Source organism: Zosterops lateralis, assembly GCF_965231275.1.
Source record: "Zosterops lateralis genome assembly, chromosome: 2".
Classification (NCBI taxonomy): Eukaryota; Metazoa; Chordata; class Aves; order Passeriformes; family Zosteropidae; genus Zosterops; species Zosterops lateralis.
In genome coordinates, this window is record NC_139763.1 from 102398984 (window position 1) to 102422357 (window position 23374).

The 23374-nt window shown below is 49.3% G+C and overlaps 1 protein-coding gene across 1 annotated transcript in view; it reads left to right on the forward strand.

Moving 5' to 3' along the window:
* Positions 1–1235: 1235 nt before the first annotated feature.
* The window catches only part of TIAM1 (TIAM Rac1 associated GEF 1), a 122565-nt gene continuing 100426 nt past the window's right edge, over positions 1236–23374 (forward strand). The window contains exons 1-2 of the mRNA XM_083855101.1: positions 1236–1322; positions 15367–15426. The gene's annotated coding sequence lies outside the window, so the exon portion shown is untranslated. The remainder of the gene's footprint in view (positions 1323–15366; positions 15427–23374) is intronic.

Genomic DNA, 23374 nt, shown 5'->3' on the forward strand with positions numbered 1-23374 from the left:
TCCCTTCTTCCCCTGAGGGCTCTGACCTTTAAAGCTGAATGGATGCTTTCTCCTGGACTTGTTCATGTGTGTGTTTGATGTGAGGTATCCATGGGATGGATATTCTTTGGAGTTGGGCACCTGGTGGGATGGACAGAAGGGAACAGGCACCCTGAGGGAGGAGGGCTCCCAGGAGCAGCCTCAGCCTCCCAGCTGTGTTCAGGAATGATCACAGAATCTTGGAATATCTGGAGTTGGGAAGGACTCGTGAGGATCATTGAGTCCCTCCCCAGGTCCCATTGCAGCCATGTGGTTTCTGGATGATGCACTGCTCAGAAATACCTGGCAGTGGCTGAGTGCTGTGTGACAGAAGGTAGGGAAACAGCTGGGACAGGCTGGAGTCACCATTCCAAGCTTTCCTGGTTAGGAAGGGCTGTGTCCTCCTGCCTGGGCTCCATGCAGCTCTGGGCAGCTCCTGTGATTGGTGCTGGGGCTCCAGGCTGGGCTGTCCCAGGCTCCCAGCTGAGCTCCTGCCCAAGCTGCAGGTTGGGGCAGCAATGAGGATACACTCTGCTTTAGGCAGAGGTTTTTTTCCTGTTCTTTTCCCTTTCTTCTCCTTTCCTTTTGGTTTATGTCTCCAGACAGCCTAATGGGATTACTGGGTCACTCAGCTCACCACAGGCTCTGCAGGGCTGGGACTGGTCCTGGAGGATCCAGCTCTGGAGCTGATGTGGCCTAGCAGCCTGCTGAGCCTCTGTGGGCCCTTGGGGATCTCCCTCCAAACCCTGCAGTGGTGGATGCATTCCTTCATTTCACCTGCTCTGGCTGTAGGGAGGAACAATTCCAAATATCTTTGTTTGGGAGCCTCTGGGTGGGACTGGCCTCTTCTGGGGAGCACGTGGGAGTGGGAAGCCCCGAGTGCAGCTCAGATGTTTGCCTGTGAGCAGCTCTCAGTGAGACGTGGGCTCTGTGCCCCAAACAAACCTGCTCCCTGCAGTTCCCATGGCGAGCTCTCCTCATAACTGAGCCCCAGTCCTGAGTGCTGCAGGAACCCCAGTGCTGTGGGCTCTGTGTCAGCCCTGTGTTTGCTCTCCCTGCAGGATTCCCCAGGACCCTCCTGTGTGTCCTGGCCCTACTGGTGGTGACTCCTCTCCAGACCCTTCTGCCACCAAGAAGCCAAGGGGAGGAACTGTGAAGGCTGAAATCTGTTGTCAGTGGGCCTGCCCAGAGGGAAAACTCAGCCTTTCTGCTTTCCAGGGATTTCTTCAGGCAGCATTGTCAAACTCTGTCCCTCTGTGTTCACCTAGGAGCTGGTAGACCTCTGGAAAACAAATCTTGCTAAGGTAAGCACAAATTACATGTCAGATTATTACTCCATTCTTCTATTTTATTTTTTTCTTTCTTCAGTGATTGAGATGTTTTCAAGAAGGAAAAAATTAAGGCATTGCTACTTCTGGGACAAAACTTCTGTGCTATCCCTTCCTCTTAGATTTTTATAGTTAAAATGTGTGGGTGTCTGTTGTGGCATCATGTGTGTCCCACCACACATCTCTCCCTTTTCTCTACCTCTTTAGTCATGAGGATTCAAGTTTCACATGCTTAAAATTTGTCACATGGACCCAGTAGCACTTAAAAAACCCAACCCACTAAAAAACCCCTCAGAAAACCCCAGGCGTGAAGTAGACCTCATGGTTTGGATGCTTGGGGCTTGGCCACACCATATTTCCAAAGAGGATTTGCAAGGAGAGGGTTTCTCCAGTGTGTCCCTGAGTCCTGGCCAGTGCTGGGCTTGCCCTCCCGTGGAGGATTTGGGATTTTCCTGTGGCTGGCACTGCCCTGTGCCCATTCAGGTGTGTGTCCATGGGCTTGTGTGCGTTGGTAGAGCAGGAGTGTCTCCTGGCAGTCTGGCCCTGTCCTGGCTCCTGGTCCCTGGCACCAGGACTGTGCAGGAGGAGGGTGGAAGCAGTGCTGGAGATGCTGCATAACCTTCACCCTTGTGTTTTGGAGGGGAGAAAGGTGGAAAGAGGATAGATGGCATTGCCCCACCTTGCTGTGGCCATAGTGGTCTCTGCAGTGCTGTGTCACCCTGGGGCTCTGCAGGATGTCATAGCATCAGTTCCCGCCTGCAGCCTTTCCTGAAAATCTGGGGGACCACTTTGTTTCTGCTGAAGCTGAAGCCCCCCTGGAAAGGGACCATCCTCCTGAGGATTGGTTCTCCTTGCCCTGGGCATGTCTGAGAGGAGCTTCTTTCTCCTGCCTCCATTCCCCTGCTGCCTGGGTTTCCCTCAGGGTTTCCCTTGCTACCAAGCTGCCAGTGTCAACTAAGACATGGAAATTCCATAGTGTAGCCATTAATCAGCCCTCCCTGAGAGTTTCCAGTTGCAAATTGCCAGCCCTGACAGATGTGGGCTGTTGGATCTGGGCAGCTGACCCTACCAGGAGAGTATGGTGGGTTATGTCTGAGTGATTACCATGTCCTCCTGCCCCAGGAGTGCCCTGATTGGGTTAACTTGGAGTTTACAGTTATTAGTTAAATGCCTTTTTTTACTATTTCCTTCTTCCCCCTCCCTGTACTGAAGTGAAACTGGCCAAGGGAAGGGGTTCTGCTGTGGTGGCCGGTGGAGGTTTCCAGGCTTTGGCTCAATCCCTGCAGTGTCTGAGCAGGGTCAGTAAATTCCTGCCTGGTTTTGGTGGCTGTAGGATGATTTCTGCTGTGGGGTAATAGACACACAGATCAGAGTCACAGAATGCTTTGGGTGGGAAGGGACCTTAAAGCCCATCCAGTGCCACCTCTACCATGGGCAGGGACACCTTCCACTGTCCCAGGCTGCTCCAAGCCCCATCCAGCCTGGCCTTGGGCACTTCCAGGGATCCAGGGGCAGCCACGTCTTCTCTGGGCACCCTGTGCCAGCACCTCCCATCCTCCCAGCCAGGAATTCCTGCCCAAAATCCCATGTCACCCTGCCCTCTGACAGTGGAAAGACATTTCCCCTTTTCCTGTCACTCCAGGCCCTATTAAACAGTCTCTCTCCATCTTTCCTGCAGCTCCTTCAGGTCCTGGAGGGCTGCAATTAGGTCAGCCCGAAGCTTTCTCTTCTGCAGGCTGAGCAATCCCAATTCTCCTAGGCTTCTAAAGGATGTAGAAAAAAAAATAGAGGAATTTTCCCTTAAACAATGCCTTGTTGCACAGAAGCAGGATTTCTTGCCCTCTGGCATTGGTCAAGTTAGGAGGTCAGGATTTGGGGAGGGGGGATTGGTGCAGGCTGACCCCCTGGTGTGACCTGTGGAGCACAATCCCACAAAGCAGGGCTGTTCCTGGGGGGAGCAGGCAGTCTGTCCTGATTAAAATGTTGCAGGGAGCGGGGGATGAGGAGGAGACTAAGGGCATTTCCTTCCTCGGGTTTTTAGGAGACACTTAAGGGAGCTGGGATGAGTGAGGGCAAAGGCGAACTGCAAAAAGCATTCAGTGAACTTGTCTGGGGATTCAGCCATGCAGGAAAGCCGGGCTCTGCCCTAAGAAATGGCAATAAAAGCCGACAAGCCCAAAGACCCAGATTAATTTAGAAACTGTGCAGCTTGGGGAGGAGGGCTGGAAACAGAAGTGCAGCAGCTCAGGCTGACCTCGCCATCCACTCCAGCGCTCTTCCAGAAGTGCATGCAGCATCTGAGCGGGGTGACCCAGCTGTGCATCAGGCACTGTTTCCTCCTCACTCCCTCCCAGATGTACAGGGCTCCAGGGCTGGCATTTGGCCCTGCTGTCCCTCCCTCCCTCCCTCCTCTTGTCCCTGTCCTGTGCTGCTGGACTGTCCTTGGCAGGCTGTGTCCCCAGAGTGCAGCACGGGGCAGGTCCCTTGGAGAGGCTGGTCCCAGTTTTCTGTGCTGCCAGACAACAGGCCTGTTTGTGTCCAGCCATGATGCCAAATGTGGTTCCTTTTCTTCCCTCCTCCATCTCCTCCCTCCTCTCCAACACGAGCTGCGCAGTGAAAGCTGATACCAGAATTCCTCTTCCCCAGGCTGCTGCAGGCAGCTGTGTCTATGGTCTTTGTTTATATAGATCTGAGGCAGATTAAAGCACCTTTGAAGCTCAGGGTTGGGGTGATATCTCACCCCAAATATCTCAAACTTCCTGGTGCCTTCCATCCTCCTTCCCTAATCGTGAATTCTCCTCCCCACGAGCTTCCTGGTGCTCCAGGAAACTTCCAGCCACTTCAGCATCCTGGTCATGCTGCAGGCACATTCCTTCCTGGTATTTATTAACTTGTGTTTCCTCTAATGGGAAGTGAAGAAGGGAATCACAGAATCATCAGGGTTAGAAGAGACCTGCAAGGACCTCTGTCAATAAGGCTGGATCTCCTGACTGTGGGAGATTTCACTTGGATTAGAGCATGTCTTCCTTTTCAGCCTTTTCTATACAAGAATGTTGTCCTATGACCAAATTCTCTCCTGAAGTTATTTTTAAAAAGCCCTAAATTGTGATAAGTGGATATGTTCCTGTACAAGTATCACACGGACATATATATATATATATAGTAATTTATAATGGCATCTTAGCAGCTTAGGAAGTGAGCAGTTTACTTTTGTGCCAGTGTTTTTGCCTGTGTGGAGTGGGAGTTCTTGCTGACATGTGTGGAGTCCTTCTCCTGTCCTTCAGCTGATGATGGTTTAAATAGAAAACATTTTCCTTAGGAGTGTGTCAGAGGAGTTCTGTTTTGAAAAGATGTTTGCTTTCTTAAGTTCATGTGCACATATGTTTTTCTCTTTATGGTCTTAGGTTTCAGTGGTGTTTAAACCCCATTTTTCAAAACGGAGTTATTTAGAAGCCTTAGTGAGATTATTGTATGAATCTCTTCACTGTTCGTGGAAAAAAGGGAACAGTTTATACCCCCCCAACTTTGTCCTCTCTTTACCACGTTTGCCCTGTTAACTTTCTAAAGATGTTTTTTGAGCTGAAAGCTCAAAATAAGAGATAGAAAAGGATAGAAAACTGTCATGGTCTTGTGTTAACTATGTAAGACTATCCAGATGTGTAAGAGGCTGGTGTAAACCAAGGCTCCAGTAATTTTGAAAATGAGAAGCTGTCCATGCATACAGCTCCTAGAAACCTGATCCATCAGTTATTTGTGGGGTTTTGAGCATCTGGAGCAATTTCCTAATTTTGCAGGAGACTTGGTGTGCAATTGAGGGCTGAGTGCTTCCTTCTGTCTGCCTTGCTGCCTCCCTGGTGTAAAGCACTCGGAACAGCAGTCCAGGGGAGCTGTATGAACACATGCTCTGGCTCAGAGCTGGTGTTTGGATGGAGTTAATCCTGCCTGGGGGGCAGCAGGAGGCCTTGTACAGCCTTTGGAAATGTCTTTCAAACTGATCGGGGCTCTGTTGGCTCAGTCCAGCCAGGCTTGTTTCACATAGGAGTTCAGTAGATGGAAGAAGCCATGACCATGTTTTTCTCCCCAGGCTGGCATTTTGTTTGGTTTCTCACGTTCTCCTGCTTAGTCATCCCTCTTCTCAAGTCCTTCCCCCTCTCCTGACTGGCACACAAGACCCTGCCTGGAGGATGGTGCTTATTGCTGGGAGTTTGTCCTAGCAACCAGAGAGAGCTCCAGAAATAGCTGCTGCCAGGGTGGCAGAGCCCCTCTGAACCTCAGGACGGGGCTCTGGGGTGTCCCAGGGTGCTCAGAGGCCACAGTCCTGTCTCTGCTTGTGAGATGGGACAGAATTAACCAGGGGTGGGTGGCCTTGGTGCAGCAAAGATGCTGTTTGGGGCAGGAGAACAATTCCTGTGCTGAGGGAAATGCCTTTGCAGCACTGGTGTTCCTCCTGTGTATCCACGTGTGTGTGAGTGTGTTTGTGCCTGGTGCCTGAGCAGTCACTTGCCTGGGCACATGTGGTGCCAGGCTGGCCCTGCCAGGGCTGGAATTCTGCTGGAGAGGCTGCTGGTGCCCCTGGAGCAGCACAGGGCGGCCACTCCAGGAGGGCTCTCCTTTCTGCTGCTGTTTGTTTTTGTGAGTGTCAGCACAGGAAATATTTGAAGATTCTTTTGGAGTCTGGCCGTTTTCTTTTCCCTGTCTCTCCAGTCTAAGAAGATTCCTGTGTCTGGGGTATCACTGCATTTCCATGGCACTGTGAGATTTATGGAGAATTGTTCAGAGGTCATCTTCTGCTGTGGCAAAGCTTTTTTGCAGATTATCTCTCCATTGTGTTTGGAGGGTGTCCTGCAGCCTGGTGTGTTGTTACATCCACCATTCCTGATTATCAGCTTCATTTTCCTCCAGATCCTTTCCTCTAGCCATATCCATTTTTTGCTATATTTAAAACTACCCCAGGTAGCATATACATTTTACAAAAATCTTTCCCTAAATGTTTTTTGCTCTTGATGCAAACTCACAGTGATGAATTTTAGATAAATTGACATCACCCCTACATTTTGTGGGTAACTTTTATAATTTGCAATTGTATTGGAAGTGTAAGTACTCTCTTATAAAATATGAAATAATCCCAAATGTTCCCAGTGTGCTTGGGTTTAAAATAGCTTTTAGGTGATAGGAAGAATGAAGAGTTTATGCTTGGTTTTGTCTGGTGGGACAAGTGTGGGTCAGAAGAGCATCTGCTGTTGGGCACTGAGGAAAGGAGACATTTCTGTGGTACCAAGGGCTTTGCTGGTTTGATCAGGCTGTACCATGGCAGCCTCTTGTACTCCTTGCAGCACTAAAATGTGTCTCTAACACCATCTGCTTGTTTATCTGTCTCTGCTCCTTTATAATACAGCTGTGACCTGTTTGGAAGAGAAATCCAACCCAAACCCCAGAAGGGAATGAAAACAGTGGCAGGTAATTGAGTTTTAATGTGTGATGACATGCAAGATGTAGGTTCTCAGGGGCCAGAAGTTATGTAGATTGTTGGTATAAGGAGACAGAGGACAGCCCAGATGAAGGTGGGGGCAGAGATATTTATTTGTATGTGGGAGAGAAGAGCCCATCAGCTGTAATATTTACACTCAATTACCCAGGGAGGGCTTGTAATTCCTTGTGTTCTCTGGAGCATTCTGTATTCTCCAGCATATTCCTGCCATATGTGTTTGCCTGCCAGGAGTTTATATACATTTTCTGCCTTTCCTTCCAAACAATGTAATGTTTATTACCAGTTTCACCAGTTGTTGTTTCAAAGGGGAGGAAAAAACCTGGAGAAAGCTGTTCTCTGGCACTGTAGCCTGACTGTGTGTGTGAGTACAGCACACAGGAGGGTAAAAAGTGCTGTATTTGCAGCCCTACAAACAACAGGCAGGAAAACTCTGCTGGACATGAGATGGACCCATGGAGGAGCCACTGCAGTGCTCTGGCATTGTTTGCCATCCTCACCTCCTTGGTTGTTTTTTTTTTTTTTTTTTTTTTTTTTTTTTTTTTTTTTTTTTTTTTTTCTTTCCCTGGAATTATTTATGCTTGATTGTTGCAATTGATTGCAATTGTGAGAGCTAATTTTAGTGCATAAATTTTACACTGGAAGCCTGCCAAGTGTTTGTGTCATGGAGAAGAACAACTGCACAGGATTTGGTGTGGCGTGTACTTGTCTTTCTTTCTCCAATCAAATATCAGCAGCCAATCCATGGGCTGATTGGGATTTGTATAAAGGGAATATTTGTTCATAGCCAGTGTTCTCCAAGAAGAGAATTCAGCCTCCTGTGAAAACAGAAGAGCAATTTACAGAGCTGTGATGAGTTCTAAGGAGAAGCTGGTTTTATTGTCAGTGATGAAGTGACCATTGCCTTAGTTTTAAGACAAATAACCGGCCCTAACCAGGTTAACTTTTAAACTTTGTGTGATGGAACAGAGGGCAAACAATGTTGTTCCAGCCCTAGGAGACAAATCTGATATGTTTGGCTGATGAAGTTGAAGAGCAGCACATGACTGTGTAGATCTGGGCCCTTGGAAAATGCCACAGCACAAAGTTCTAAGGCAGGACTGGTAAGGAGAGGAGCTTGAGTTGCCACAGGATAAAAATGGAAGCTTTATTTCTGAGTGAAATACCAAGTCAGGGATAATGTTGCTTTCTACATCCACATTTTCCTACATCCAGGATTCAGGATACAGTGAAGTTGGGCTGCTTTGTAGGGCTTTCCTCCTTTTCCACCTACATTTGGCCAGAGAGGAGCAAGAAATGTCAAGGGATAGAGAGGATGTGAAGATTGCAGTGGTGGTGCTTAAGGCTTTTTGGGACAATTTTTGTATGGATTGAAAATTGATGCTTAAAAGAAAAGCTCATCTAATAGATTATTTTTAGTACTGAAATGATGACTTGTTAGATTAGATACCAGAACTCTGTGGAACTTGTGTTATCTTTCTCCCACGGGTTTTTGGTGTCTCCTCTCGCTTGGTTTTTTCCCTGTCATTCCAGTTGTGATTTATCTTACATGCTTGTTTCCAAACAAGTTACACTGTCAAGCTGCCATTATACAAACATTTGTCCTGGTTATCCTTCCAGAGTTATTCACAGATAAAAGTTCTGGCAAAGTCAGGGACAAGAATGATGATGATAGGTGGAAGATCCACGTTCTTGAAATAGCAGTTCGGATTTTTTGTGTTGTTTGGGGGCTTTTTTAGTTCAGCTTGGTGCCATATGGGTTTTACTTAAGGACATGATTTGTCCCTGGAAAAGTGTCTTTAAAAAGGATGGAGCAGTTTAAATATGTTCAAGACAATTAATTAAAATGCCTTTCAGTGGAAAGGGAAGGAGAGCGTTTTTTTTCCAAATTAAAGCTGCAGCCTGGTGAAACATTTTGTATCAGTTACAAAAGGAGCTCCAGTACATTCCTCTGAAACAAGGGATGAGCCAACTGCATCTGCGAGGTGTGGGAGTGACATTTCAGAGCCCACTGACAGTCTCATTGTCAAACTGAGCATCATCTCTCTCTTACTGGTGCTAACTGAGAGCTCCTCGCTTTCCAGGGGCAAAATTGCTCCTTTAGAAAATGCTATTGGAAGGCATGGACACCTTTGGGCTGGGAACAGGCTGCCAGATAAAATTAACCATTAAATTGAAATAGCTATCTCCAAGAATCAGCCCTCCCTTCCCTGTCAGAAAGCACTGGGGAGAGGGAATACCATGAAGTATTTTTTGAGCAGTGGGGATTTTCACTGGTGGTTTCTCTATCCAATTTCTCCAGGTGCTACAATAATTGTATGTTACACTATGGTGATGTTCCTGAGCCTTAAGCAGATGCAATTACCTCTTTCCTTATGGGAGGATTTCCAGAGGTAGAGCACTAGAAATACACCTTTGATGTCCTGTCTGAGCTGTGATTGATTTGAGAAGTGAAATGTCACGGCAGAGGGGACCCAGAGCTGCAGGACCTCTCTGCTGTGCTGTCAAGTGAGCAGCCGCTTCCAGCTCCAGCCTGGATTATTTTGTTTACAAGAAACTGACAGAATGGTAGGATTGTGTAGGTTAGAGGAGCTCTCTGGTCCCACCTCCCTCTCAAAAAGCACTTAGCAGCGTTTTTGTGTGTGTGTATGTGTATAAACAGAGATCTGGTGCAGATTGCCACCTCCCTGTGTGCTGCTGTGCTGTTCCCAGAGCGGGGCTTTGCCACAGGGGATGTGCTCAGCCCTGGGACAGCTCAGATCTGCAGCCCTGCCACCAAGAAAGCCATCACCTGGGCTGGAAAAACGTGTCTTGGAGGAGCAGGGGCACAGAGTGGGTCTGGGGGAAGAGAAGAGCTGGGCAGGCAGATGAAATATTCCTGGTGATGGCTGATGGTGTAATCGAAGGCCAGAGCCGTGGACAGGACTGGGAGGCAAAAGGAGCAGTAATGAAAGAGAAGCAGCACATCAGAGGGACTGATTGGAAGGCAGAGCTGAGGTGAAAGCACGGGGGAGGGTTCCCTCTTTGATCTGTGTGATCTGCACCTGCGGCACTGTGTCCGGGCTCCTCCTGGAGAGGGGCTCCTCCAGGGGCTCCTGTGGGAGCAAATTCACCATGCTGTGAAGGGCAGGGGGGGAGCCTGGTGAGCCAGGAGACATTGCTGCATGGCTTTGCTGCTCTGCAGAGGTGCTGGCAGAACAGAAACTGAAGGCAAAGAGCCCAGTCCACATTTTCCATGAGAAAAGGCAGATGGGAAAGGTGTGGGGTGAGCTGCATGACAGGTGAGGTGAGGAGTGTGTCCACAGTCATTGGTGTCTGCAGTCAGGCAAAAGCTCTGTCTGAAATAAAAACACTCAGCACACACTCAAGGGCTGTTTTTTTAATTTCCCCCCACCCTGAAACTCTTCCACGTTCCTAAAGTTTGCAGTGTTTGGATGCCACAATGCAGTGGGGTGAGGGCACAGGGAGCAGAGCTGCCTGGAGGGGAGCACAAAGGCTGGGCTTGTTGGCTGATGGGAAAGGGCCAGATGTAAGAGGGAGGGAGGAGGAGGAGAAGCGGATGTTGGAAGTGGTGGGTCAAGGGTGAGGGGCTGCAGCAGCCACTCCTGGGGTCTGACCGTGGGGGCAGAGCCAAACAGCACAGCCAGAGCACTTCAGAGTGCTGCAAGGGTGGGGAGAAGATGTTTTCCAGAGGAAACAGCTGGGACCATTCCCAGGCAGATTGTAGGGTTTTATTTCCCTGTAGCTTTGTTCCTGGGAATGGCTCCTTGTGGGATTGGATGCTGTGCTCCCAAGGTGAGGTGGCCTTGGAAGCCAAAGCAGAAGCAGCAACTGGCCTTAGAGGGGAAAACCTTGTGAGCAGCTTTAGTGGTGCTGGTGGAGCATGGCTAGGGCTGCCTGTGATCTGCTCTCTTGTTTCCCTTGGCGTGGTTTCCAGAAAAAAAAAAATAAAAAATTACATCCTCGAGTATCAGGGTGATTTTATTTATTTTAAATTACTTTTTAATGCTCCAGAACTGGGCTGTTGTGGGTTTGGGCAGCTTGGTTTTACTGACACATCTGCACAGCCATTTGTCTTAACCCTTCCTTTCCTCTCCACATCCATCCCAGTTGGTGCTCCTTGAGTGGAGCTGCTGCAGACTGAGCCCAAAGCCTCTGGAGGTGCCTGTTGCCCTGGCAGTTGTTTCTTGAGAGCGCTGCCTGCCCTCTGGGCTGCCCCAGACCTTCTGGGAGCAGGCATCCAGGGAGCTGGGCTGATGTTCTCACAGAGATACAAGTGTCCTGCTGGGGCTTGGGCTTGCTAACAGTGAGTAAACCATGAGTTGACAGGAGTGTGTCGGAGGTGTGAGGTGAGGTAAGAGACAGGTGTTGGGCAAGAGCACAGGGAAGAGGTGCCTGGCAGGTGGATGGGAAAACAGCCCTAAAACTGGGTGTCAGTGTTAGATGGAGGAGATGGTGATTCAGGAGCTGCACATGTATCTCATGGATAGAGACCTGTGGGAACAGTGCTCCTGGAAAAAATGAGGCAGAAGTGGCTTAGCTCTCATTTATTTAATTTTTAATGCAAGAGGTGGGTGTGTTGCTGAGGTACAGGACAGCTCGGTGGTGGCTCAGTTTGCTGACAAAAGCAGGGAGATGGAGAAGGCACGGTAAGGGCCAGGGGCACCTGGCCTGTGGAGTTTGTGGGATCAGAGGTGGAAGAGAGCAGGACAGGATGACTGCCCCTGCCAGCAGCCAGGTAATTTGGGGTGGGTCTACCCTCCTACCCCAGCTAGAGGCTTTAGGGCAAGTCACTGAGAGAGAGGGGGGGGGCTTTTCCATCCATGCCCATGCTTCTTGTCTTCTGATGTTGTGTTTTGCCATCTCAGCTCTGGATGGGCTCTTTGCCCTTTGGCTGGTCAGAGCTGTCACCTCTGAGGCCACCACCACCCTCGGGAGTGTGACAGGGGCTCCCCTGCCCTGCACTCCTGGGAGGGAGCCCTGCATGGGGCAGGCTGGTTTTGGCAGTGCCTTAGAGGGGGGATGCTGAGCAGATGGGACAGCCAGCTCTTCCCATGGCACTCCAGAGGGGCCTGGAGAGCCCTGGAGGAACTGGACAATGCACATCAGCTGTGTGAGCTTTTCCCCAGAGTTGCAGCAAAGACAGGAGAAGCATCTGGATATGACCCCTTTAGAACCTGAGATAATTTCTGCCCTGGCAAACCCAGGAAGAGATAAAGCAATGGAGAGCTAAGAGCTAAATCTCTCCTGTACAAATGCTGGGAGCATATGTAATAGGATTGTTGAATTGGAGTTACATGTTTTCCAGGATAAGTACTGGCTGGTGATACTGGGCTGTTGGAGCCATGCTTAAATCAGGGAAAGAACTGGGGATTTACAGTGGTTGTTGGGGATGCTGGGGTTTCCCTTTGAGCTTCCAGAACAGCAAAAGGGAAGAAAAGGCTTTTGTAGATAAGACAAAACACATCCCTGAGAAGGCTGGAGCTCCTGGGGGGGAGAAAACATCAGTGCTCTGACCTGAGGGTAGTTGGGTATCACAGGTTTTTCTTAACACTAACTAAAAATGCTTTGCAAATCTTCTAGCTGAACTTCTTAGTTTACCTGGGAAAATTGAGGGGTTTTAGCAACACTTTCATTTGTTTTTCTGCTCATCTTTCAGGAGATGCATTAAAAACTCTGCACATCTCGAGCACTGTGTTAAACACGTATTAGCTTTAAGCTAAGCTTAGGAGCTGTCAGAGCTGAGCTCGTCTGCCTAATCTGGATTTGGTCTCTTTCCTGTGAGGGCTGTAATGCAGTGCTAATTACAGGACAGCTCCTGCCTCACCTGCAGCAGGGTTCATTCCTGGCACTGCTGGTGGCAGTGGGCTGTCCTCACCCTGGTTCTGTCCCAGGAGGGACTCCAGGATGGGGAAGGATGTTTGTTGCTCCCAGTTTGGGGAGCCTGGAATCTGCTTCTCCTGGGGCCTTGCTCATGAGCCGTATGTCCAAGAGCTTGGGCTCTTCAGCCCCAGCCAGGCAAGGGAGGGAAATGCCTCATGTCCAAGGGAGCTGCTTGGGGGCAGACATTTGTAATGGGGCAAGGACTGGCAGGAGAATGTTTTTTGGGCTGGCAGGAGGACACCATGGCAGCCCCCAGCGCTGGGTGTCCTGGCAGAGCCCGTCGGTGCTGAGCACAGGGTGTTTGAGGCTTTGTGGAGCTGCTGCGTGCCCAGCCAGGCTCTGGGCCAGCACAGCCTCTCTGTGGGGCTCTCCACACCTCTCTGGGGGTGGTGGGAAGGGGAAGCACCCAGCCCAGCCCTGGGTATCAGCACAGATTTAATCGTGGTGCAGTGACAGCTCTGCCCATCACTGGGACTCGCGCCAGCGGGAATTAAAACTTCCAGCCTGATCTCCATATCCTTCACAGGATAAAATTTCCCAAAAGTGCTGCTGATCTGTTGCTCCCTGTCCTGAGCTCCCTACAGACACAGTCCCTCCTGTGCCAAGCCCTCCTGGCTCCATAAGGTGTGGGGGACACCCTGTGTTCAGCTGAGCTTCTGTTTCCTTTCCTGAGAACCCAGCCCTGCTGAGGCAAAGCAGCAACCAGCACAAGAAACAGAATGGGTTGGACCTTAAATCCCATCTCATTCCAGCCCCTGCCACAGGGACACCTTCTATGCACTCGCACCAAGCCCTGTCCAACCTGGCTGCTGGGACAATCTCTTTCCCAGTGTACCTGTCTCTGCTTTCATCCTCCTTTTTGTGTTTGAGTTTTTCCAGGGGCACCTTGTTCATTCACACAGGTCTCCTAGAGTTCTTACCTGCCTTCCTGCTTGGAGGAGGTCATCCTTGAGTATGAACCAGGTTTCATGGGCCCTTCTTCCACCCAGGGCTTTATCCTGAGGGACTGCACAAGCAGATCTGAGATAATGACTACATCCAATTGTTTCTGACTTGTTGATGAAAATCCTTTTTTTTTTTTTTTTTCCTGACTGTGCCTCTTCTTCCCTGTGAGATCCCAGAGATGTGCTTTATCTGCTGTAAAAACCTGGGAAACGCTGCTGGTTTTGTGCATGGTTTCCTGGAAGAGGGGAGGTGTAGCTGTGCCTCTGTGACCCCAAATCCCTGCTGGGGTAAGCAGGTGACCCTCCAGGGAGTGGGTGCAGGAACTCATGTTGAGTGTGGTGGATCCTTTTGAAGCAGCATCAGCTTTGGAAGTTTTTGTGTGAGAGCTACTGTGTGGGACAGTGCTGTAGGACTGTGGCTGCTGGCTCCTGGCAGCTGCCTCCTCTCTTTCCCAGCTTTCTGGCTGTGGCTGCTGGATTGTCAGCGAGCAAAAGACCATTCCCATTCCATCCATGGAATTAGGGATGGATAAAACAGTGGTGGGTGTTCAGCTGGGTGCTGTTCAGAGAGCAGGTGTTTCCTCCCGAGGTTTAAGTTACCAAATTCATCAGGACCTTCCAACTTGTTGCATTTTAAATTCCCTGATCCCCAAGAACAAAGTCATTTTCTCAGCTTTGGAGGCTGACATCTGCTTACGAGGATTATGCGTGTTCCTGGAGCAGTGGGCACAGATTTTCTCTGTGGAAAGGGAGATATTGGAGAGAGCAATAAAACCCCAGTACGAGTTCCTGCTCTGGAATGGAAATTGCTGGGCAGGTTTGGAGCAAGGCATGTTGGAGCTCGCTTATTTATTTGGCAGATGTCTGATGGTGTTACATCATCCCCAGCCCTTGGAGCTGCCAGGGCCTTGGAGGGCTCTCAGTGTGTTGTGGTGGGTTGGCCATGGGCTGCTCTGCTCTTCCCACTTTCCTGGTGTGGGAAAACAACCATTTTCCATAAGGAGCCATCAGCAAGCTCTGCCTCCCACAAATCTGTGTCCTGAGGTGATGGGAAGCACTGGGCAGGGAGAAGAGCCATAGGAAATCTCTGCTGGATGATGCTCAGGAGTTGTCAATCCACTCCTGTTTCCAGTCTCTGAGCAGCATGTGGGGATGGTATTTACTGGGAAAAAGTGACCTTTTACTGTTTTTGTTGTGTAGGCATTCTAGAGGTTTATTTTTAAAATACATTCTGTTTCGCTACCTGAAACCTCTGCCAGTGCTTCCAGGTTGTTGTTCTGTGAGATCCACACGAACCCCGAGCATAATTTTGCTGAGAGCATTCAGCTGTGAGCCAAGCTTTCTGTAAAACTCCAGATCAATAGCAGTGGTACAATTAGCTGAAGCCAAGGCCCGTGGAAAGAGTTGCTTTAGAACAAGTAAATGCTGGCTGCAGCCCTCAGTGTCTGGAGCTGACCAACCGCAGACCAAAGGGAAACTGCCTCTGGTGGCTTTTGTGGCTCTGGCAAGATGCAAACAGCAACAAACAGTGAGAAGCAATTTGGATTTGAATCGTTTCCCTTGCACTGACAGGTCGAGGTGGTGTCAATGGTAAAAGTTTGGCTGCCAGTTTGGCCAAGGTGTGTTTCAGGGGGTCAGGCAGCTGAACAGCAGCTCTGTGCATCTGCATGCTTCCAGCTGACCTTTTAATCTTCTTTTTTCATTCCAGGAGCTACGTGGGACGACCAATGTTTCCCTTTGGTCCTGTTTACCGCTGTGACAGCCTCATGTGAGTAAGGGCTGGGGTCGATTTGGTGAAGCTGTGTGTCTGCAGCTCCTGCCCACCCTCCTCCTGCTCTGCTCACCTCCCCTTCCCCTCTCCAGCCAGCAGAGCAAGTGGGCTCTTGGGAATAAAAATGTTAAGGCTTCTTGGAGATGCAGAGTGAAATGTTTACATGAGAGACTGTGTCAGCAGCTGCATGTTTTATCCAAGCCAGCATGTCCAGGAATGTTTATAGAAACATGGCAGCACTAAATCGGGACAGTTGGTCACTAATCTTTACAGAGATACAAAACTGATTAAATAAAAAGATTCCCTGAGGCAGCCTCTAAGTTGCAATATAAGGGTGACCCAGGCTTTTAAAGGCTCCTCTCTGGCCCCTGTTCCTCCCCACACTTCCTCTGTGTGGTCACTCCAAATTGCTGCCAGCTGGCCCATTCGTCCTATGTGGGGTTTTGACCTTTCAGAGAGATAGACAAAATCTGTGGCTTGTGTAAATCTTTGAATTTCCAGCCTGCCTAACAGGGAGAGGGAGGAATAGAGGGAGTTTAAGCTGCAGAGGGAAGAGATTCTGCTCTTCAGTGCCTCACTATTGACCACAGACCCCACCGTGCCCATAAAGGAGTCCGAGTCTTCTTGCCTGTTGTGTTTGAGGTTTTCTTGCCTCTGTGTTGCCTTCTACCCTTGTTTCAGACATCAGGTTATGGTATGTTTCCAGCTAGACAAATATGAGCTGGTTTTTTGTTCCAGGGTAAGATTTTTTTTCCAGCCGAGTGGTTTTGTAGCGTGATGTCTTCACAGAGACAAAAACAGAACAGAAAAACATGATTTTAAAAAATGTCAGCATCATAAAGACAGAAGAATGAAACCAGAGGACTGCTATATCATCAAAGTGAGTGTGCCAGTGTGTGAACATGTGGCAGGGCAGTCAGTTAACAGAAAATGATAGTGAAATTGGGTGATATTTCCAGTCTCCCCAGGGGGAAAGTACATGTGGTTTACAATGGATAATGAAATGTTATGGTTTTTATGTCTAATACGTTAATTCTGTCAGGGCAGTAATCCCGAGGTTCCAATCCACATTTAAGTTGGAAAGATATGCACAGGCTTTTATTGAGGACATAAACTACAGTGCATTTAAGGCAAAATAACAGAAAGATGGGAGAGGTTTCCACTTCTCTTCCCTTCCTCCCACTCTATTGTATCAAATACTGACTCCTGCCAGAGGGGCTGCTGCTCTGAAGCCTGGTGCTTCTTCCATGGCAAACACAGAAGTTAATCCCTTTTCTTTCTTCAGTTTTGGGAGGCAGATACCATTTGTGATGTTTTTGTGCTTGTGTGGGTTTTTTAAGAGCAAGTCTTGAGCACTTCTAGCTTGAAACAGCTGCAGGGGCTAGTGGTTGTGGATGAGACCAAGGTACTGATCCAGAGTGTGACCCGTGTTGTGCACCTGGTTAGCCCTAATCCAGCCCAAATTCCCTCTGTGCTTCCCTGCCCAGTGGTGGAGACGTGGCTCTGAGCCTGAGCTGTCCTTTTAATCAGAGCCATATGTTCCCTCTCCCCTCCCTGCAGCAGCATCGGAGCTTTGCTCAGTGCACAAGGAGCAAGTTCAGGGAGCCAAAATGGCCAGAAAATAAAATTGTGGTGTTTTGGTCAGCTGTGTTTTGGGAGCCAAGTTGCTGGAAGAGGCAGACAGGATGTGGCAGTCCTGATGTGGTCATTTTTGGAGAGGTCTGAGGAGGAAGGAGGTGTCTTGGAGCCTGTGTTGCTCTCTTGTAGTCCCAGTAGTGTCATCAGAAGACTTCACTCCAAAGCCCAGTAATAGATGGACACCCTTGGTTTAACCCTTCCTTGCCAGCAATGGGGCTAGGCTGCTTTACTGTGGCTTTTAGAGCTTCTCCACTTATGCTCTGCAAGCTGATGTCCCAGGGGACAGCTGCTGTAAGGAGCAGCGTGGAGAGGGAGGAAGAGGAGGCTCCTCCCTGGAGAGGTTCTGGATCACCCGTGCTGTGGGACCCCCTGATGGGGAGCGTGCAGGAGCCCTGAGGTTTTCTATGCTTTTTATTCTCAGGGGTCTCTCCAGGACTTTGATCTGTGGCTGATGTAGGAAACTCAGGGTTTGCTATGTTACTGAAATGGAGAGGAGGAGGAGGATGCTCACACCCTCTGTGCTGGCCTGGCTCAGCTTGAGGGAGCTCAGCGGGTTCTGCAGAACCCGAAATGCGGAACGGGGTTATTTGCGTTGGAGGAGTTCCCTTATCTGCCCCGAATGTGGCTGCAGGGAGGAAGTGGCCACGATCAAAAAACCATTTCTCCAAATGACCAAGCCCAGAATTCTTGACGTGCTTCAGCACACGATCCCCCACTTCTGCTTTTGGGCAATCAGTGCAGCCCATGGGACAGAGCTGTTTGGTTACTCTGCAGGGTATTTTTGTTCTCTTTGCCTATTTTTTGGAACTTTAATACCTCTACACCACCATCCATCCCATACCCTGTGTATAAATCACGTCTGTGTGCGTGTGTGGGGAATAGAATTAAGGGAAAATAGCTTTGGTCACACAGACTTATGCAGAGCAGGATCTGCCCTGATATCTCTCCGAGCTTTTTAGAGTTGGAACAGTGACAGCAGGCAGCATTGGAGTCCACCTCCCAAATGTTGTGTTTAATCCTAAATCAGGCTTTAGTGTTCAAGTAACAGACAAATACTGAAAAGCCTCATAAGAAGTAAGAGGAACAGGCAGGACTTACAAAAAAAAAAAGTACAAATGAGGAAAAGTAATCAGCAGTTCTGGAACTCTTATGATTTTCAGAATGGAGGCTTTTGCCAGTAAAAGGGACCAGGTCTCTGGCCTTGAGCTTGCTTAAGAAGTTAATCTGTGTGTGAACTCTGAATCTTAGGGATCACTCAGAGAAATGATGGATGTCTGAGCCTTCAGTCTCACATTTGTACAAGTATGGTCACACAGCAGTGGCATTGGAAGCTGGAGGCTCAGGTGAGACCCTGATGCAGCCCTTCCAGAGATGAGTGTGTAACCCATGGCTGCAGCTGTTGTCTGTCAGGATTGCTGCTGCTGTGCAGACATTCAGGAATGGGATCATAGGACCAGGACTGGGCTTGGAGCACCACAAACCAGGTATTCTTTGCCTGCTGTATCTGTAATGAGGTGTGGCCTTCCTCCAAAAAGTAGTTTGGAACAAGGTTTAAGAGGGTCTTTATTTTCTTTTAAATGTGCTGGTACCAAAAGATAGCCAAAGACTTCTGGCTGCAGTTCAGAGAAGATGCTTCCAATTGCTTCATGCTTTTCTTTTGCGCTTGTTCTGCCTCTCCTCTCCTTGTCCTGCTGGCCATGGAAAAGAGTCATCATTTAAAGGTGTTCCCTGGTCATGCTTCTCAGTTCCTGCCATTCCATCAACTGCGAGGCAGCTTCAAGGCAGAGGCTCATCTCCTCTTGTTGTGGAGATCATATCCTCTCTGCCTTATGTCCTCTCTGCCAGGCATGGGTGGGCCTGGGCATCTGGGAATTGTTTGGACAGTTCCCCTGAGCTTGGGGTCACTGCGTCAGTCAGATGGGAAGGGACATGTGGGGTCCTCCTAAAGCAGGATCAGCTCTGGGACCAAACCAGGCTCCTCAGGGCTTTTCTCCAGGCAGGGCTTGAAAACATCCCAAGGAGGGAGCAGGCACAACCTCTCCCAAGAACCTGATCCCACTTCCCTTTTTACCATGAACGTCTTCATGGTGGAGTTCTTGGTGTGTCCCAGCTGCTCTGCCCGTGATTCCCTGTATCCCACTGAAACATGGTGCACCTGGACTTGGCCCCACCATTGTGGATGCCTGACAGAGGCCACAGATGGATACAGATTGTGCTTTGAAATGAAGGGTTTGTTCCTCATGAGCAGCACAGCACTGGCAAACAGATATATGGAAATAGAGTTACATGGGATATTGTGGCATGGCGTTGAATAAGGGGAGGATAAATAGGGAAAGGTGAAAATCAGCATTTACTTTCATATAAAGTTGTGTTGCTCTTTCAATTAAATAACTTGATGTGAGTTTTAAAAGGGAAAAAGACCCCTCAAGGCAGCTTAGAACAAATTAATAGGAAAAGAGAAGCAGGGAAGTCACTGAGCCATAGAGCAGGGACGTGTGGTCAGTCCAGTTGTGCCAGCCCTGTGTGCCAGCTGTAATGTTTACAACCCTGAGTCATCCTGTGACAGTCAGTGCTGTGGGCAGGACCTGAGGTGCAGATCTCTGTTCACCCTGGAGGGCTTTGGGTCAGGCTGTGAGTGGGGCCAGGGCCCTCTGGGAGAGGTGTTAACAGGGTGGTTCCTGTGCCGTGCTCTGGGTCCAGGGAGGTTGAAACCAGGTCAGGGCTTCTTTTCATTGAGGTGACATTGAGGGGAGATGTGTTTTGTTGTTTTTTGTTTTTTTTTTTTTTTTTTTAACCATCTGGCTGCAATAGAAGAAATAAATTGGAGCTTGTTTTCTAAAAATGAGAACATGTGCAGTCAACCAGCATCTTTTATTTTTATGCAGCACATCTAAAATAGACGCCAGTCTGCCTCTTTTGGAGCGTGCATCCGGCACCAAGTCACAGCAGTGCTGGTGCTCCTGCCCTCTTCCTTGGTGCTCCCTCACTTCTCTGCTCCCACCACTTGGCAGCGAGCTGTTGAGGAAGTGACTTGGGTTTGGATGTGCCAGCCAGCCCCAGGCGGCGGGGGGAAGGTGGCAGTGACACCAGGAGGGTGTGGGCTGTGGGCGGGTGGCTGTGGTGCTGCTCTGCTCTCCTCTCCCTTAGGAACCTCTGTATGGGAGGAGGAAGGAGCAAGGACACTGGTGGCAGCCCTCCTGCTTGGGTGGAAGGTGGAGTTGGATGGACATGGAAGGCCTGTCTGGGCAGAGGAATTAGTGGCAGGGTGCTTTCTGCCATGTCCTGGCATTGGCAGGCTCCAGTGCTCAAAGCCATGTGCTCCGTTTGCTCAGTCTGCAAAGGAGCAGTTGTTCAGAGTTGTTTCCTTTGGCTCTACTGAGAGTGGAGGGCATTTCCCCTCTGAATTCCTGCCTCCAGCACATCAAGAATCATGGAATCACAGGATCATTTAGGTTGGAAAGTACCTCTGAGGCCATGGAGTCCAAACTATGCCTGATGGCTACCTTGTCCCCAGCCCAGAGCACTGAGTGCCACCTCCAGGAATTCCTTGGACACCCCCTGGGATGGGGACTCCAAACCTCCCTGGGCAGTCCCTGCCCAACCTGAACATCCTGTGGCACAGCTTGAGACCATTTCCTCCTGTCTTGTCTCTGTTCCCTGAGAGCACAGCCTGACCCTCCTGGCTGTCCCCTCCTGTCAGGGAGTTGTGCAGAGCCACAAGGTCCCCCCTGAGCCTCCAGTTCCCCCTTCCTCTTTGTTGTCCCATCCCTGTGTTTGGGCAGCTCTGCAGTTGTCCAGGCCAGGGGAACAATCTGCCCAAACTGTCTTTTTTTTTTTTTCTTTTTTTCTTTTTCTCTATCAGGGCTGTGTAGGAGATGGGGATAATACTTGCCTTGCAGGGGCATTGTGAATGTTAATTTGCTAATTGTTTACAAAGCACATCAGAGTGCTGCTTCAGTTATACACAGGGTTATGATAACATCTAATTAGTAATTCTTTATGACACTTCATTTTCTTTCTGCCATAAATATTGGCCTAATGTAGGGACAGCCTTGCCTGTGCCATTCATCCCAGTGCCTCAGAGGGAGTAAAAAAAGTTGGATTTGGTTTGTAGATGGTGCCTCTTTATCCCCCTCCCTCTATTCCACCTGACCCACAAAATCACTGCCCCTTGGGTGAGCTGCTGCCTGGCTGGTGTCCATCGATGGGTCACTGCTTGGGGAGGACTCACCCCTTCCATGGAAATCTCATCCCTCTGGCCAAACCCCTTGCTTTTCCCTGCTTTCCCATCCTTCCCAGCCTCACAGCTCTGTGCCCTTTCTTGCTGAGCAGGGGCAGGTGAGGGATGACAGGCAAGAAAGAAGGAGTTACTATGTGAAGATCTCTGCCCTCCCTTTCTGTGGGCCCTGGACCAAGAGCTGGGATTTGATTTACAGGATTTTCTCTCTAAGCTTTTCTCTTTCTTTCCCTCTGTCTTTGCCCGAGTTTGCATCCCATATTGTGCTGTTCTGTCTCATGGTGTGTGTGCAGCATCTTGTCTTCACTTTGGGCAGCATGGATATGAGATTTCATCCTTTAGGGTGTTGTTTTTCTCTTCTCCAAATAAGTAGAACTCAGAGACCTTTGCTGTCCATCACACATTGCTGGTTTTACTCAGCTGTGAGTGGCTTTGGGCGCTTCTGAGGGTGTCAATATCCTGTGTGTTTAATGCTTCAGCGCAGTGAGTCCAGAAGCTTGTGATACCTATTTTTAGCATTGAAAAGTTTTGACAGCTAAAGTAAACCTACATTATCCATCACTTGACAGCATCGTCACCAGCGTGCAGCTTGTCACTCTCGTTCAGAGCTGATTTTTCCAATGAAATTAAAACTATTGGCAGGGATGTGGTGCAAGTGTGTCAGAACGCAGCATGAAAATGACAGCAGCTACTGCCTAGTTTAAAAAAAAAAAAAAAAAGGAGGTGTTTGCATTAGAGGTCTTGAATAAAATGTTCCTCCTTGAGCCTTCCCATGGAAAAAGGAAGCAGTACCTGTTTTGTTAAGCTCTGGCTGATCCTTGTGCACTGAACGGGTGAGTGCTGCAGTGGGGTGCCACAGCCCTGTCCCCCTGTCCCCTGGCTCAGGGGGAGCTCAGCAAGCTCAGTGGGGTGTTGGGCACCCCATAAACCCCCCTGATGCTGGGGATGCAGAGCCTGTGGTGGCTTTGGGCCTATGTTTGTGTCCATGAGAGCTGCCCCAGTACAGGGGCTTTGTTGATGAGTGAGAGTAGGGTTTTTCTGCAGGTGCTGATCCTACACAAGCAGAGGTGTGTGTTGGACCTGCATGGGCCCAGGGAACAGCAGCAGCCCTGTGAGGGGGCACACACCTGGTGGTGAGACAACCCCGAGAGCTCCAGGAACCTTTGGAGAATGCTCCCAGGGATGCATAGGGTAGGGTTGTTTGGTGTCTGGGCAGGGCTGGATGGTCCTTGTGAGTCCCTTCCAGCCCAGGAGGTTCTTTGGGTGTCTGCAGGCAGAGTGCCCACGTTGGTGTGAGAGCTGCCAGCTACAAGCAGCACCATGAAATGCAAACCTTAAATTTTAACTTGTGCTTGGGCCAGAGGTGGTTCCTGCCTCTTGTCACTTGTCTTGGTTTCACAGGCAAAGGTGCTGGCTTGCTGCCAGCAGCTACTCCCTGGAGCTCATTAGGAGCCTTTTTCAGCTCCCCTTGTAGAGAAACAACAGGGATCAGCTTTCCCAGGAGCTGATATATCTACTGACCTCTCCAAAGGAAAAAAAACCTCCTGTAATTCATTACCTGACTTTTGTAGAGGCTGAAAGGGAACTATTTGTGACTGAACAATACTTGCCTTTCACAACTCCCTTTCTAATTCCAAATAGAAACATGAGGCTGAGAAAATCTTTCTGATAGCAGAGAGCGTGGATACATTCGAGCCAGTATAATTTTTCATGGCATTAATGGTCTGTAATTGCCAGGGGTTGATTTGCAGGTTTTTATTGGACAAAGTGAAGGCAAGCAGTGTTAAACATCAATTTGAGGGGGTAGAAGCAATTCTGATGGTGGTGTGATGGTTTTCCATCAGTGCCCTCTTGTGAGGTGCTGCATCACAGATATCCAGTTTGAAAGCTGCGGTTTAAGAAAAAATAATGCAAGCTAAGTCAACTCTCTTCTTCAGTTTATGATTGAGTACAGGATGGCTCGAGTCAAACCGTCCCCTGCTAGGCAGAGACAACCCTTTGCTCCTGCAAGGTGCATGAGACTACACAAGCACGAAGAGTGGGATTCTGGGGTGAAAGCCAGTGCATGGC